At 40.2% G+C, this 16,194-nt stretch overlaps 1 long non-coding RNA gene across 2 annotated transcripts in view; it reads left to right on the forward strand.

The window, feature by feature from the left end:
• Positions 1 to 16,194, forward strand: part of LOC147757865 (uncharacterized) — a 126,200-nt gene that overhangs the window by 107,941 nt on the left and 2,065 nt on the right. Inside the window, exon 4 of one of the 2 annotated variants that reach the window (XR_015320480.1) lies at positions 13,502 to 13,568. The exons of the other annotated variant lie outside the window; for it this stretch is intronic. This is a non-coding gene — a long non-coding RNA (uncharacterized LOC147757865). The remainder of the gene's footprint in view (positions 1 to 13,501; positions 13,569 to 16,194) is intronic. 2 annotated transcript variants of the gene reach the window in all.

Genomic DNA, 16,194 nt, shown 5'->3' on the forward strand with positions numbered 1-16,194 from the left:
GTTCGACCATTCCTGCTGCGTATGTGCAACGTTTGCCACGAAATTTCGCAAGATTGACACCCATCCACCTACCCGCCTAATGGCGATGGATAGCTACAGAAAAAAAAGTCGACGATGTTGGTGCCATTTGCAGCCGAGTTCGCCTGCTGCCGAGCAGGAGTTTTTATGGATAGTTGGTCAACTAAAAGTACGAGCGCGAAGAGAACTGGTATTGCGTCATGTCGTTAATTTTTTTCTTTTGTCAATGGAGATGATTGTGTGGGCAGTTTCGTTACTCCACATATTTTCGTTTTTGGTTAGGTGTGGGTAAGTGGGAAATGGCAGGCGATGGAAACTCTGACGAAAATCGTTTACGAATACGGACAGGGTGGCGGATGGCGCTCAGATGAATTGATTTTTTCATTGCATTTGTTGAATTGAAGCTCAGTGATTTGTCGAACACGTAGGGGCCACTGAAGGACGACTATATATGGGATTAATAAAGCTGGCCACCGGCGGCGGTCTATGCGCCGGTTATAGATGTTTCAAAATATCAGTTCGTTATTTCGGTTTCCTTAGACGTACATACATATGTTTTGAGATACACATTTTATATTATAAGAGATACATTTTACTCAAATGTCTGGACATACTTGCTTGACCTTATATGACTGTATACTCCTAGAAGAAGGGGCTGGATTTTTACAATACTCGCTGCATCAACTGCTCATTTGAGCACTCTAGCAATATGGCCGTAGACAATGTATGCGAACTTCAAATATGAAATCAAATATTAGCTCATAGCTCGGTATCATTTTGCTGTTTTCTAGCAGCCTTATGTTTTCGTAGTAGCACTACGTTAGGAAATGTACTTTCGTACAATTAGAGGTCGTACTATATCTATACCCATAGATCCTGTCGTAGATTTTAGTGGATGAAAGAGCCCGCAGTATCCGTTCTGCCTGGACTGGATGGGTCATTCAAGCAATCCATCCCTAGACCATAAAAAGGAAAAAAAGTAGCGATCTCGTCGCAATTTATTGACGTACTCTGGGTTGCAGAAAAGGTCGATGATCATATGATTATATACGTACATCTCTAAGCAGCCTGCTGGTCTAAACAGTTGCATCACAGAAATTCTGTAAATATTGCATAAACGGTGGCTTGATTGAGAAATTAAGATCTTTGGTTTTAACCCGTAAAAAAGAGACGGACGCGCTTAAGTTAGCCAAATAAACTTTATGTGTCTTTAAACTTAGTATGAAAATGCATTATCACTACACGATTACAGGAGCTGCTTAGCATTTTTTTTTAACCAAAAACACCAAATACATAAAGAAGTATGACCTAACTACGAAATCTTGAATATTTTCTTTCAAGTTGCAAGGGTAATTCATATAATTTTTTATCGGTTAAAAAAGTTTTGATCACTCGCTCATTTTTCAAATCACAACTAATATTGAATAAATATTAATATTATATATAATAAATATAAATAATAACTAAAAATATATATTATTGAAGTATAATGCGCAGCAGGTGGCCTGCAGTACTACATCTGGATCTACTGCTATTACACCGAAGGCTTATATTTGCATGACCAGGTATAAATTTGAAGTGCAGATATGTTCAAAGCATCACATGATCGTACTTCAATTAAATTTCCATAGTCGAGTAAACATTTCGCATACTCATAAAACAGGATCGTTATAATGCTTAAATGATCTACCTCTCAAAATGACGCCATTTACAAGTACTACATATGGGTAGACTCCCGTAACGGGCGCGTGGCTACTGAAATCACTAAACGTGCCTGTGTACCTGGCTAACTTGTCTATTGTTTTCTACCGGATTTATGCTTCGATTTCCATTGGTGTTACTTCTTTTTTATTTTATATAAATATATAAATCGGTGAGTTGAGGGGCTTGCTTTAGAAATTTACATATCCGCGCAATATCTATACGCTGTCTATTGAAGCCGGTACCACTGACATACAGAACACGTTTGGGACGTTCAAGAAATTACACGACTCTAGTGCGTTAGAGATCATTTTCCATGTGCTCTATTGATATTCTTTGCTCTCTAGACGTAACCTTTATTTGAAAATGAAAAAGTAAGTTGTGGAAAAATGTACAGTTTGTTTGAAAACCATTTAAGATATCTACCCAAGTTTCAGCTTTGACGTTTTCGAATGCTAGCTAATCTCATGTGGAAGTAACTTTTAGGACACTCCGACAACTGTATCAGGACACTGTATGAGAACTGCTGACAAAAAAACGGTCACCATCATTAGGGTGGCTACCAACTCTGTCTATGCTCGGGTTCGAACCTAAACCACAATGTATCCGTAAAATTCGTAGACAATGACGTTACCCACTACTTTGTCACGCGGACGTGTCGAAGGTACTCGTAAAGAACAACAATGACGACGACAACAACGACCTGTAGATAACTTAAATTTCTAATGGAAACAAGGCAGAACTAATTAGAAGTAAAGTTAAATAGATTTAACTCATGCCGACAGACAACAATCCATAATAAGCCTAATTCGTAAACTGCTTGAGAAACAGGCCAATTATGAGAGTGAGCCACCATCTCACCTATAGCGTTAACCACAGTTATGTGTGTTTGCGAGCGCGAAAAAAATGCTCGTCTCAGAGCTGGCCCGTCGCAACGTAGGGTCGCATAGCTTCTCAAAATGCCATGCAACTATTTCTACGTATTACAACAATCAGCCAAGCGAGTGGGCCAAAAACCATGAATCCAAAAAGTGGGAACGAGGTTGGGGCCACGCCTCTAAAAGGAATTGATCATCAATCGAGGAACGAAGCATGGAAAATTGGTTAGCCATATCTAATGCGACGGTTGTGCAAGTTGGATTCGAATTTTTCTAAGGCACTAGAGGAGCCCGCACAACCCGGGTTCAGCGAGTTCACAGCTTTTTTTTGGCCTTTTTGGGATTGGAAAAGACCAAAATTATGCTTTTTTTGGGACAAAAAAGTCATATGGCACTATTTTCTCTACGAGCTGAATACGACAGCGTCAGGACCACTAAGCATTAGAACTAGTGGTAATTATTATTCGGCTTGGGTTTATTAAGTTTTTTTTTTAATTTAATTAAGCCTGTAGGCATAATGAAAGGACAGAATTGTATACGATACGCACATGTGCTACAAACAATTGTATTCAACGGTCTAACTTCAAGTGAATAGGTAATGGCTTAATCAATAGAATCTGACATAAATTTTACCGCAGACAAGTGTCTGGGCGTTCAACATATGCATGCTAAAAGGAAAGGTACATTTCAGTGACGACACATTAGTGACTTGTTTATATGCTATACTTTGTGTCATGTCGAGCAAAACCTCACTGAGGAACTACTTGCCGTAATTCCCGAACAATTCATTTTAACTTAAATTATCTATATCGCAAAATGGTTACTCCAAATGTTTTTCACTTTATTTTCTCTTGTATGCCGGACAAATATTTCGAATCGGCAAGCGTACATACGATCTTCAGTAAAAGGCTTTCTAAATCAACAAGTCAAACCGAACAATGTGCCTTATTAAGGCCCTCGGATATTTTCAACCAACGATTTGCCCAACTATTCAACTATTCCAACTGTAATAGGCAGACGATGAGCCGCCTAGGCGGCCCTTAATTATTTCTGTAAGATAATATATATTATACCTATAATCGAGCGCCAGTTGCTAACGAAGGTTCCACTTAAGTTGTACTTCTTACGACTTTCTCTCACCATCAAAATGCTATCATGGCATGCGATCGTGTCCGATATCATTACAACGTAGGATGAGTGCTATCCAATAACGCACGTGTCCTCTGTGCATACTTTACTGAACGTTCGCTAGATCGACTGGCTAACTTACATAAACATATGTTTATGTAGGTTAGCCAGTCGAAGCAAGCTAAATGTGTATGCATTTATTTTGTCCTGCAGCTCCTTCATGAATCAAGCGACCTTTCTGCGCGTCGGGCGTGCCACTACATGACACCCGCCGTAGCGGACCGCCCTGACAAAGTACAGTCCTGTATCGCTTTGAGGACTACTGAGCATTCAATGCTGTCTGTGTTGTTGCCGCATATAAACGCACGCACTGCAACGAAATATAATGTGTTTCCTATAATGTGCTCCACAAAGAGTGTCAGCAGTTCTGTTACCTGCAGCGCTCTTCACCACCTTATGGACATTACACGACCGTGTAGACTTCTGGACGTGTGTAGTACTAGTATATATTAACCTGGTACGATCTGTGCAGATCCTGCAGTAGAATAGGACACCTTTTAGAAACGCCGTAGGACCGTATACATGTCCCAACTAATCGCCGCTGGGTACTAGTCACTGGAAATGCAACTAGCGGCAGAGACCTCGAGCCGCTTCGAGCGAAGGAGACACGCTCCAAGGCTTCCCCCAGTTTGAGTTAATCTCGTTTGCATCTCAGATGTAGATGGTCTGGCGCATGATCACGTGCACTGCTTGAGGCACATTTGAAATTCAGGCCTTTGTTCATGTCTGTTTATCTGTCTGTTCTGTGTCTGTCTATATTTAAATACAACCTAATTCGAACGCTGACCACCGAGCATAGGTTGTGTTACTCCTATCAATAGTATGGGAAAGAAACAAATAAATGTAGAGGCGGATGATGGTGGAGTATCTACCGTGCTTTTATATGGGCGTTTCTATTATAAAGCAAATACGAGATGAGCTTGTATGTACGAATGTGATGACATTATAGACAGTCAGCAGCAGAAATGTAATATAGATTAGTGAAGAAATGTTAGGCTAATTATTTATAAGAGGTTAATTATTATTTCATTTCCGTACTTCTTCACCATACTTACTTGGGCTTCTTAATGAATGATGTTCTTCAAAATGATCACAGTTGTTATAATTAGAGCAAGACGTAAGTACGTGTTGTATTGCGTGATACAGGTAACTGGAATAGAAGCGATGAAGACGCATTTAAGGAATGAACTAGATGGATGCCTCAATGAAGGATAGTAGGTCAAGCAGACAATGGATCATGCCTTATCATAATTCAACGACCTCCCTTTCCTCCTTATTGGAGGCCATTTTAGATGGCCCTTAGATGTAGTTAAACCCGAAGGATTTCAGAACGGCGCAGAAAAACTATGTTATAACCTATTCGTCGACAATGTACCTGAGTTGTCTAGTACGGAGGAAATGATTGACCGAATTTAGGTATATATGACGTACTGTCATACAAGAAGTCCCATTTCATTTATGCCGATCATACAACTGATATCCAATTCAGGACGCAAGCAATCAAACACAGATCTTTTCCTTATTTTTCGCTTTATTTGTTTAGGCTAAGAGGAGCAAAGATTAAACAAAGACATTAACTTCGATGTTTCTTCATTTGTCTGTGACTATATGTCCGCTTTCCATAAACTCGATTATAAGGTTAACATATTCGAAAGTGATCGACCGTTGCAAAAACAAACGTAAAATAACCAAAATCGCTGGTAACCTGTCACAGTTAGCCTATGTTGATGATCAAGGGCGACGGTGCGTACACATACACATTGCAATTCCGTCAATCAGCTTCGTACTAACGTCGACATGGCTTAACGTCGTCGTATTTACCCAGACCTACGTACTTCAATACATAATAACAGCTAAGTGAATTCAAGTACTGAATGAGGTGTCAGTGTTATGCAACTCAACCTGTCGATCTTCGTCTACCTTCGCTCGAGCAAGTCAGGCCAGGGACGAATATTTTGAAGATAAGGATTAGCCTAATTTTCTGTAAAATATTTTACCATGCTCCTCTTTACCGAACACAGATATATGTTCCTATATGCAGATTCTGAGATAGATTTGAATTTTTTTTTTTAGAGCGCTCGATAGAATTTTAATTATAATTTATCTGTTCTTTGTTGGCTATCGACTGCGTTACGAGTAGTTTGACAGCTGACGCTGATATAGCGGTTGCTGTCAAAATTTCTACGGGTCATTGGTACGCATCAGTTTTCTTTTTTTCGGCGCATTAATGGAAAGGGCTTCAATTTCAGCTCAGAAGCGCGTCTTCAATCAGGTATTTTTCAGAATCTTCCCTCAGCGATCTCAAATCAAACAAACAGTAATTCAGAGCATCATGGATAAAATAGAATGATATCAGATACACAATCTCAGAAATAAATAAACAACCGAATAAGCTCAAGGACACACCGAGCGTAACCCTATGCAAGTAAAATTAACCTCATTTAGGTATATAAGCCTCAAGGCCACATTTGAAGACCGTATTACCAAATTAGTAATTTAAACGGTATCATTGCTGGACGATTTGGTATAATCATATTGAACTGCTTACACGGTGGCAAAATATCTCCTTTTCTCTACGTAAAGTTAGATGAATGTGTTGATGAAAGCTAGCTCGTCATAATATCTAAAAAGGATCAGTCTTGTAGAAAATCGAACGCTGTACATTTCAACCTAACTATTTCATAAACGTAATAAAGACAAGTTTCTCAATGGAAAGTTTACCGAACGATAACGTTTAACTTAGATTTTCTTATAGCAACGGCAACAGCGACAACATGTTCTTTTTGGATTCAATTTAGCTGATAGCATCGAGCTATTAGATAACAATACGAGCGATCCTTTTTTTTTTAGAAAATTTTTATTACCGATTGCGTAAAACAGTGCTTCATTTTGGGATTTGCTGACGATTGGATAAAGCTCTCTGGTACCGATCGGCCTGCTAAATACATAGAACAGTTACGCCAGACAGGGAAACGGTTATGTGTCTGTAGCATACTGTGTATATAGGCTTCATATCCTAGGGTGCGTCGCTTGTTTTTAGACAGTAATGTATAATGCTACAAGGGCAGGTGGAGTAATTGAAAACATGGTGACCATTATTTTCACGTTAGGGACACTCCTTTGCTTTTAGTTTGGTGCTTATTGAAGCAGTCGTCTGAACAAACAGTTCGATTTGCCATCACCTAAATATACAAAGCGGTACTCTTATCCAAGTTAGGTAATACCACACACCTGTCACAGGGATGGCCAGTTTTCTTTGGTACGAAGTTCCAAATTCACGCCGATCGTTATTATTTTCCCTTGTTGTTTCACCAGAGCGAAAATAACTTTTTTCTTTTAGTCGCGAAGTTAACCTTATCTCAGGGCCAGACCGCTTATTTGTTTTCTTAACATTTGCTGCATGTCCTCTTCATCCTCGTCGTTTCCTCATAGCTTAGGTATATTTTGACCCGGGCCTATTCTAGCCTAGGTTGGCCCTTTCACCTACTCACGAAACGACTCGGTAAATCCCCCTAGTTCACCCATCAAAGCTTTCTGCTACAGTCACACAGTAACAGGCGTAGTTTCCGCTTTTTTCGTTATTGACGAGCCGTACCCGCTATAACTCACCCGCCTCCAGCATATCTTTACGTGGTGGTCTTAATGTAGTGGTGAACAAAGAATGCCCAACTAATCGGCCTCTGCTTCACCACAGAGCAATTTCACGAGCACCCATGCCTTCCCCTCGGAGCCGGCGGCCATAATCGGTGGTCAAATCCGCGCTATCATAACCGATAGGATTTGTGCCACATATTCTTGGTACAATCAACTCAGATCGAACGGAAAACTAGCCTCGTTCTTGACGCGAACAGCGCATTGGAGGCTCTAACCTATCACGTTACGTAGACAGAGCCGATCCACGATCCGTCTGCTAGCCCGCCCAAATCTCACATGGGTGCTCAAAACCTTCAACGATCGACGCAAACTTCGCGACAAGCTACGAGTTCAAATCTGTTAGAGAACACACAGTTTTTCCGCTTGCTAGTGAGTGTCGGAGCCGAACGTAAACGCGGACAAGCCTTAACAGGCGCGGGACGTATCCGTATGAGTTGTACGTTCTAACTGATGCGTCCGGTGAGAGCAAGTGCTGTTCAACACAGACTTTGGCTTCTACCATTAGAAAGCGTCAAAGAGGCGCAGGATAATAATAAGCGAGTGAGAGAGCAAAGGAAAGAAAAATACAAAATTACCGATATGATTTGCTTGGGTGTTCCAAGCGACTTTCTTAACATTGCGATACTCATACTGGGTAGTGGCTCGCGGTTTTGGCAGTGGCGGTTCTAGGTAGATCTATGAAGAGCCGATACGCGCACTCTTCGAACCGCTGACGTTCTTGCTTAAAGATAGGCGGCTTCGTAGGGATGCGAAAGAACGCAGTCCTTTACCCATATTCTTTTTCGTACTACTTGCTTAGACTTTAGCTGAATTCTCGACAGCTCGTTTTTTCCCGCGGATCACATGGGTGCTTCTAATGTGGCCGTCGCTGCTGGCATCGATCTGGTGGCCCCGACTATTCGGATCGCAGCGTTTGATTGTGCCGGGTGGTCCCATTGGTCCTCAGTGGTGGTCAACAACGTGGGTGCTATAGTAAGGCGACGAATAGCTTTGCTGTTGGGGTACCGCTGGTTTGGGCTGTTTTAGCTTCACTTTCTCGTTCTTCCTTTTCGTGCTTGTCTCTAAGAGGGTCGAACGCTTCGGACTCGACGAGATTCTGACGAGCGCGCGCATCCCGTCGGCGGTAGCCACATGTCTAATGACGATTTTTCGTATACACATACTGTAAGCGTTGTCGTTGCTGGTTCGCATGTTGTTACGGGGTAATCGTTGCTGATGCCGGCAGCCGTGTGGCTGCCACGCTTAATTGGCTGCGTCTGTGAGTGCCGACGAATACGGGATATGGGAGGCACCCAAGACTCAGAATCTGTACTTGGTGATGTCCGAACTTCGTTGGCCACCATAGCTGCTGGTCGGCTATTTAGCCAGCTTCTAACTTCACGTTAGTAGCCCACCCAGAAACGAATTTTCTGTTCCTCGCTGTAAGCGCACACGGCTATATTTTGACGTGACGTCGAGCTACGCTGTGTCCTCAACCAGCATTGCGATAGGTTACGGTTGATTTTGAATATATGAACTTGGTGCAGAACGTACGCGTAGGTACCATTAAGCGATAGGATGCATAGTAAGCGATTGCGTGTGCCGCGTATACTAGTACCAGCAATAATAGATTCAAACAGCAGTGCAGTGACGCTCTGGGAAAGATACCAGTGGGATTGAGCGGGTGCATTCGTTCGATTCTTTTTACGTGCCTGTAATACGCACTCCCAACTGGCCTACATGGCTGACTGAAAATAGGGGCAGCGGCAAGGGTAAGCTTTTTCCATCACTGAAATAGAGAAGCTAAAAAATTACCTTAGTATGGACGGATCTTACCTCCTAAATATAAATACTGCTTCTAGATATAAAGACTATAAAAAAAAAAACTAAAGTGTACACTATAATGTATGTCGTTTAAAATGACAAAAATTACTCTTTACGTATTTTCCCTGCCATTTTTGAATGTCCTCATCCTGCACCAGCGGCCTTAGCACGCTGCAAAGAAAAAGTAGACACTGATTTTTTTATCCAGTTATGCTACGCAGTCATGTGCACGTTCAGAATTACATTGGTCTTCTACGTTAGGTCGGTTGTAGTTCTACCTCTAGCGTTAGTGGTACGCACACACTTATCTGATGTGCTTAAGTTACATTCGACTAATAGTACCTTTATTAGGATTTTCTAAGGTATAGCAGCCCAGTGCGCTTTTAAACAGGGGTTCCTGTCCTGTCCAAGCCCACTTGTCCCGAAATAGATAGCCCAGTGCCGTCTTCGGGCCATTCGATTTGTAGACAACCGTATCGGCCCAGCGGAGCCTGCACCCATATGCGTATTAGTGCAGTCTATATAGGATTTAATTGTATATATATATATAGTTCGAGCACTCAGAGTGATAATTAACGGCGACACTAAACGAAACTTAAAGCGACCTAGTTGTCCATCTAAACTATCTTCTAAATCAGCTATACGAAATCTCGAGTTCGAAGCACGAGGGTATCTTTCGCCCTATTTATGCTGTGGGTGACTTGATGCCTTTGTTGCTTGTTCTTGATGGCTACCGCGTCGTAGATAGATGGCTGGTGATCTGACCGAGCTAGGCACGACCAGACAGGGACACCGAATCATATTGATGCTGAGGATTACAACTGGGCCTACCCGGCCAAACGAGTCGGAAACGTCAGGTCGGAGTTTCATGCGATTGCAGTATGCGCACATGTCCTTAGTAATGCTTCTGTAACATAGAATACATATGCATATATATATATATATATAGATAAATAGATACGCACAAGCAGACACGTATAACCATATATGTATACAGGCTGCTGTAACAGCAACGAAAAGCGAAGAAAAGTCGGTCGTGTTCGTTGAGAGTTGGCTTTCGACATAGATCGCCAGCGGAGGCCTCCTGGAATCGTCTAGACGATAGGATCGAGCTATGGCGCGAAGCGTTCGAGGCGAACGTGTGTGCGGTGCACGGAATTAAACGGATAACCAACAAACGAACGATTGTTTTAACGAGAAACAAGCGAGAAGCTTTAATATAGAAAACAACGATGCTGGCAGCGTATCTAATGTATCTCTATATACAAATAGCCGCAATAGATTTGGAACATTTTTGTCTATTGCATAACATACATTGGGTCGGTCGGTAACGATGATCAAAATGGTAATGTTATTTGTTGTACTAACGGTGCTAATCAGAAACAGAAAAGTATCGATCTTTAAGTATCAACAGTAGAGATGTGATCTCACTCATATGGCAATGAGAAGAGTTTTAGAGACATGAACTATTTGCTTACGTAATTTAGCCTTTCAACGATCTAGAAGGCGTATAGGGGTTATTTTCGTAATATGCTTTTCTAATTTTTTTCGGTAGCAAGAAGTATTCAGTACTCGCTGTATAATTAATTATACAATCTATTGCGAGTAACAATAATAAACATCTATTTAAAAAATAAAAACAGCGAACGTTCCAACTACACTTTTTATTTCTGTTCTTAACTTCCTATCGAATTCGGTTAAGTATCGTGATCATTGTTGTATAGTAAACCTATAGTCTTGAACAGTCGAAAAAACAGATGGGTCAAAGGCAGGAGAGGCATTGGGTTTGTGGAACGTGTAGATGCAATCATGATAGGAATACAGGGTGGTTATTTTTTTTTTAATTTATATTGAAGTATATGCCTTAATTCTCATTTAGCTTAAACCATATGATAAGCGGCCAAATTTAGAGGATAACGTGAAGGTGCTATGGCCAAGAAAGCAGGAACAATAAGCGCAGTAATGCGTCTGAAATATAACCGCATACGCTGTGGACGTTATAACGTAAAGAAATCAAAGGCTAATTTTGTTTTTTTATCAAACCCGTAGGGAACGTTTAAAAAATGATGCAGCCTAACGTCGGCCAGCAGCGAGTCGAGTTTGTAAGAACGATTATCTGTGGATTTTTGTTTTTTTCTATAGATAGGCACATTTTTCTTTCCAATATGTTTTTTTTTTTCTAAATCGGAATAGAAAACGTTTGTTTGAACAGCTGCTTAAAACGTTTGAACGACAGACCGTAGAACGTGGAGTAACGTAAACGTATCCTGGGAGCCTAAAAAAGACATTATTCCAATACAAAGCAAGATGTGCCAAAATCAAAATATTTCTTTCAATTCCTCCTAATTACTAGCAACCACAATAAGTTAAATTTACACTGGTCAAATTTCGTACAAATTCATCCCAACCGAAAAAAGCCAAAAAAATAATGTCTTTCATTTTAATTTTTGTTTTTTGTTGAATTTTGTACCGGCATCAATTTTACACTCCATAGTCCCAAAGAACAAACTCGAAATTCGAACCTAGGCTCTTCAAAAGGAGGTGTCCTTCCAGGTAGCAGCGGTACTAACGCCTGTCATAGAAGCAATATCTAAGAGTCCCGATCGTGCGACAATTTTCGTTTACCCAAATTGAATTTTTCTTGCCTACCCCTATGCTTAAAGTTATCCACTACCTGACTCGCTAGCGTCCGAGCATATCAGTGATAGTCGGCAACGGCACGCACCTTAACAATGTAATCGGAATTAGCGACGTCAGAAGTTGGCGTCTTTGTTTGCAAATGGGGGTCATCTAGTTACATACGTTGAGCGGTCGTACATTGTTTTATTGCAAGACCATTGTACAAAGTAGCCGATGTACGGTTACATGCTCATATATACCCCACTGCCGGCTTCTCGGTCATAGGAACGTCAGAAAAATTTTGCCGACATAGGAAAATGGAAAAAAGTATCATAATACGATACATAACAATTGCAAATCAAGTGGAGAAAATAGCCCTTAGCTCTGGCAGCGGTAAAGACAAATAATTAAATGGCATCCTCGTAGACCTCTATCGTCTTGATTCGTTAAAAATAATGCCCATCTAACCGCAATCAACGGACGATTTTATTTAGGTCTAACTAATTTAGTCAGAATTCTAACCGTAACGTTTTTGTCAGTATTGTAGCACCGGTTAAGAGAAGATTTGAGGTCTATTTTAGAAAAGGTTGACAGCAAACAATGGTTTTATGAAAAACGCTATTGATGTAAAATTTATATTCTGTGTTGTTGAAACAGCGATACGTATGGTCGTCCGTAGCTGTTGCTACGATTCGCACTAGGTTTAGCCTTAAAAAAGGACGCAGGATTTTTTTGTCGATAGATCACAGAGTATTCCAGCTGCACAAATATATACATATACACTTCTGCTGGTGCTACTTGCATAAAACTGGTCCTTTATCCTAGTTTTGTTACTTTGAGGGACCTACTTAAGAGGAATGAAAGATTGGGATCATCGGTGGCGTTCTTGTTATTATCTATAGCCGAAGTCTCGTTTAACAATTGTATTGGTTGTTTATCTGAGAAACGCGTATGACAAATCGAACGCTTTATTAACATACAAAAACAGATATTAAGTTGTAGTTGTTACGAATTGACGTTAAAAAAATCACCTGCCGTAACGAAAAAAATCAAAACTAATCGAATAGCCTGAAGCAACATTTAATAAATTAGTTCCCTTAATCAATCATTTTGACTCTAACAAGACCTTTGCTTGCCGGGTCAACATTATGTTTATGCCCTTATTACATCGATGAAAATCAAATCACTGAGGCATTATTAGTTCCAAGTTAGCAGGTAGTAATAGAACTTTACAAGTACTACTTATATTCTTAATGGAAGTAAGTGCAGATATCTTTTGAGGACAAATTTAACTAACCTTTATCGACTTACCTTTATGAAGCGTTATTGATTTTTTTTTTTTCGCTGAAGTGTCCTCAAGTAGACTTTTATCCACTATAGATATCATAGAGGAGCTATCTATTTGACAAAAGGCGCAATCCTATGTGGTACAGCCTTAACGCGAACAAATCACAGTTTTACTAAAAAGTCTACAATGTAGCATAGATCAATTAAATGCATCAAACAGAAAACCTCGAAAGAGTATAGGTAGTGATTTGTCCATACCTCTGCCTATTTCCGTATCGTTTACTTGATGGTTTTTTTTTTTCTATCTAGCCTAAATCATCTAACCAAACCCATCTTCCGCCATCTGTTTTCAGTTACTTCAATAAAATTATTCCTTTGGACAAGGAGTGACATTCAAATGAACCACAAAACAGCAACGAGGTTACATAAATTACTGTGTATATGTGTGATAAACTTTCCCCACCTCATACCGTTTCCTCTAACTACAACCCATAACGCCATACCGTTCAGAGAGGAATCCTTACACGTCGAGAGGGTACGCACCAAAATCACTGCTTACAATGTATCTTTTTGGACACATTCTCTCTCATCGCGATGCCATTGTTGTTGGTGGTTGACAGGATTTTTGTATTTCGACTTAGGCACAGTATCGACTTGTATCGTAAACTACGTTAACATCAAAAACATCACCGCATCGGCACTGCCAGTAAAACATCAGGCAAAAGTCACCCGCCCGGCCGGGAACTACGGACAGCTACTGAACGTACTGTTTTTTCCTCAACTGTCGTAAAGTAGTATTTGAGCCTCAACAGCTGAAGAAATCGTGCCATTGAGTCGTATTGTCCACAATAGAAAAATGCTTCATCACAGCTCAACGATCTACACCTTGTCAATGAAAATGCCTGGATTAAACCCTCGGACGTCATCGGAGAACGACGTCGTTACTAGGCCTTCAGTCGTCGCGCGTCTAGTTTTTCCAAAGTTTAAAAAACAGATGAAATAAAGTATCAAATCGAAAAGAAAAACAAATGGATGGAAATGTATGTACGAGCTTTATTACTTTTTACAGGAAAATTATTGTAAAATGACAACCAGACTGTGAAATAACCTAAAAAAAAATTCTATCATTAAGATCATCAAATCTGCGCATAACCTTTCTCGTCGTGAAAAAAAAAAGTTTTAGCTACACAATGAGCAAACAGATGTATATATATATATATTTACAGGTATGTGTTGTAATAGACAGACGAAGACATCTTTATACCGTCTTATTATGTCTATCTTTCAGAAAACAGATTCCGTATATTCATTGGCATAATTTTCAATTAAACAGTTCCTACAAATAGTCTGAATTTGAACATTTTTCCTGCAATATCAATTCTGTGTATATATATATTTGAGACGGCGCCATGTATCGCCTAGTCATCTGTGTAAGTTACAGGAGTTATCTTACTTTCAATGAAATACCCACGTTCGTTTATTTTTTATTTATATATTTTATTTTTGTATTTTATTTATAACTACGAATATTTGCGAAACTTCAGCTCGCAGTTATAAACGTATTTACAAATGACTTTAATACCCATAAAATTTAGCATTCGGCAATTGGGTTCAATAGAAGCTGGTGTTTCTAATTAAAAAGTTGTTGGCTTCTAGACTAATTTTTCTTCTAGGCTTCTAGACATGTCTTTTTACGTGGCGTTTTATCTAAAATAAATTTAATTATATCTTTGTGCGGATCAATGTTTGCTGGTGCACAGGCGCCTAATCGAACGCTTTTGTGTTTGTTTGCCCGGAATAGAAGGCTTTGGCGGATAACCTTCATACCTATTTGCATATTTAGAAACTAAAAAAAAAAGGCCGGAATTTAAATAGCCACGCATATTTGTTCAGAACCTAATAACTACTGGTGCTTCCGGTAGATGTCAACGCATGCAGGTTATCCTTTACGTGTTCTACCCTCTCTACTCTTGGTACTTATAAGCTTCTATGTTAACATGGTAACGAATTACGATCGCTGGACGTATGTCTATTTCGGTCGGTCGTGCGATTTAAGCAAACAGAATTAGGCCATTGACGACAGAACGCCCTTAGAGAAAGCAAGCAACAAGGCCGATTTATAGCGGTGTACGGCGGCACGATATAGGCGGCTAGTGCGTATCCTTTCGGATGCGTTGCCGTGATAACCATAAGCATATGGCCATGTCTGGGGCCAATTTTAAATTTGGTAGATAGCATGCAATCACAGGGTCTAGGAGAAATTCCAGATGATCTAGCCAGGGTTAGATTTTCTAGTGAGGGCAAATCGTTGATGTTATACTCAAAGGGTGATTTGGAGGGCCTGTTTACGCCCTAGGGAATAGTTAGAAACGTTCAAACTATATACAAAAAGAACGACGTTTAGAGCTAATCTCAAAGTGTTGTCAACAAATGCCAGCCGAAATCTGCAGGAACTGACAGATTAGTAAGGGTTTATCAAAAACCTTCTGGAAAAACAAGTTCGTTTAGGAAGAAACTGATGTTGTACAAGTAAAACTGTGCGAGAAATAATGGAATTAATCGAATCTTCTCGATGGCCGAGCGGACGAGCGAGGCACAACTTCAATACGACGATTATAGTGAACTACTTGTAAACACTTCCATGCCAAGTCGGCCTCATATCAGTACGTCTGTGGATACGTCTATGGCGGAGAGAAGTCTCATGAAAAATTTCTATCTGTGTCAATGACCCAGCTTAGCAAATAAGCAGGATTTCATAAAATAGAGTAAAAATAGGGTGATGGAAATTATGTCATAATACGCTGTGTTTGTTCCCTTATGTAAACGAATCGCTCAACTGAAGGATGCAAGGAAACAAAGTCCTACAAAGCGTTAGGCTAATGTCGTGAGCAAATGGTGTGACGTTATCGTCGTCGGCTGCCTATTCAGCTGCAATCGTAGTTTTTATATGTCTTCATTGTGCATTTATCATGTTCGTTCTCTGGGAATAGCTCACCTCGGTGAGTCTGCCATTTGGTGCGTGTGCTGTTTGTACCATAGTTCTTGC

Source organism: Varroa destructor, unplaced genomic scaffold (genome assembly GCF_002443255.2).
Source record: "Varroa destructor unplaced genomic scaffold, Vdes_3.0 BEIS01000002.1, whole genome shotgun sequence".
Classification (NCBI taxonomy): Eukaryota; Metazoa; Arthropoda; class Arachnida; order Mesostigmata; family Varroidae; genus Varroa; species Varroa destructor.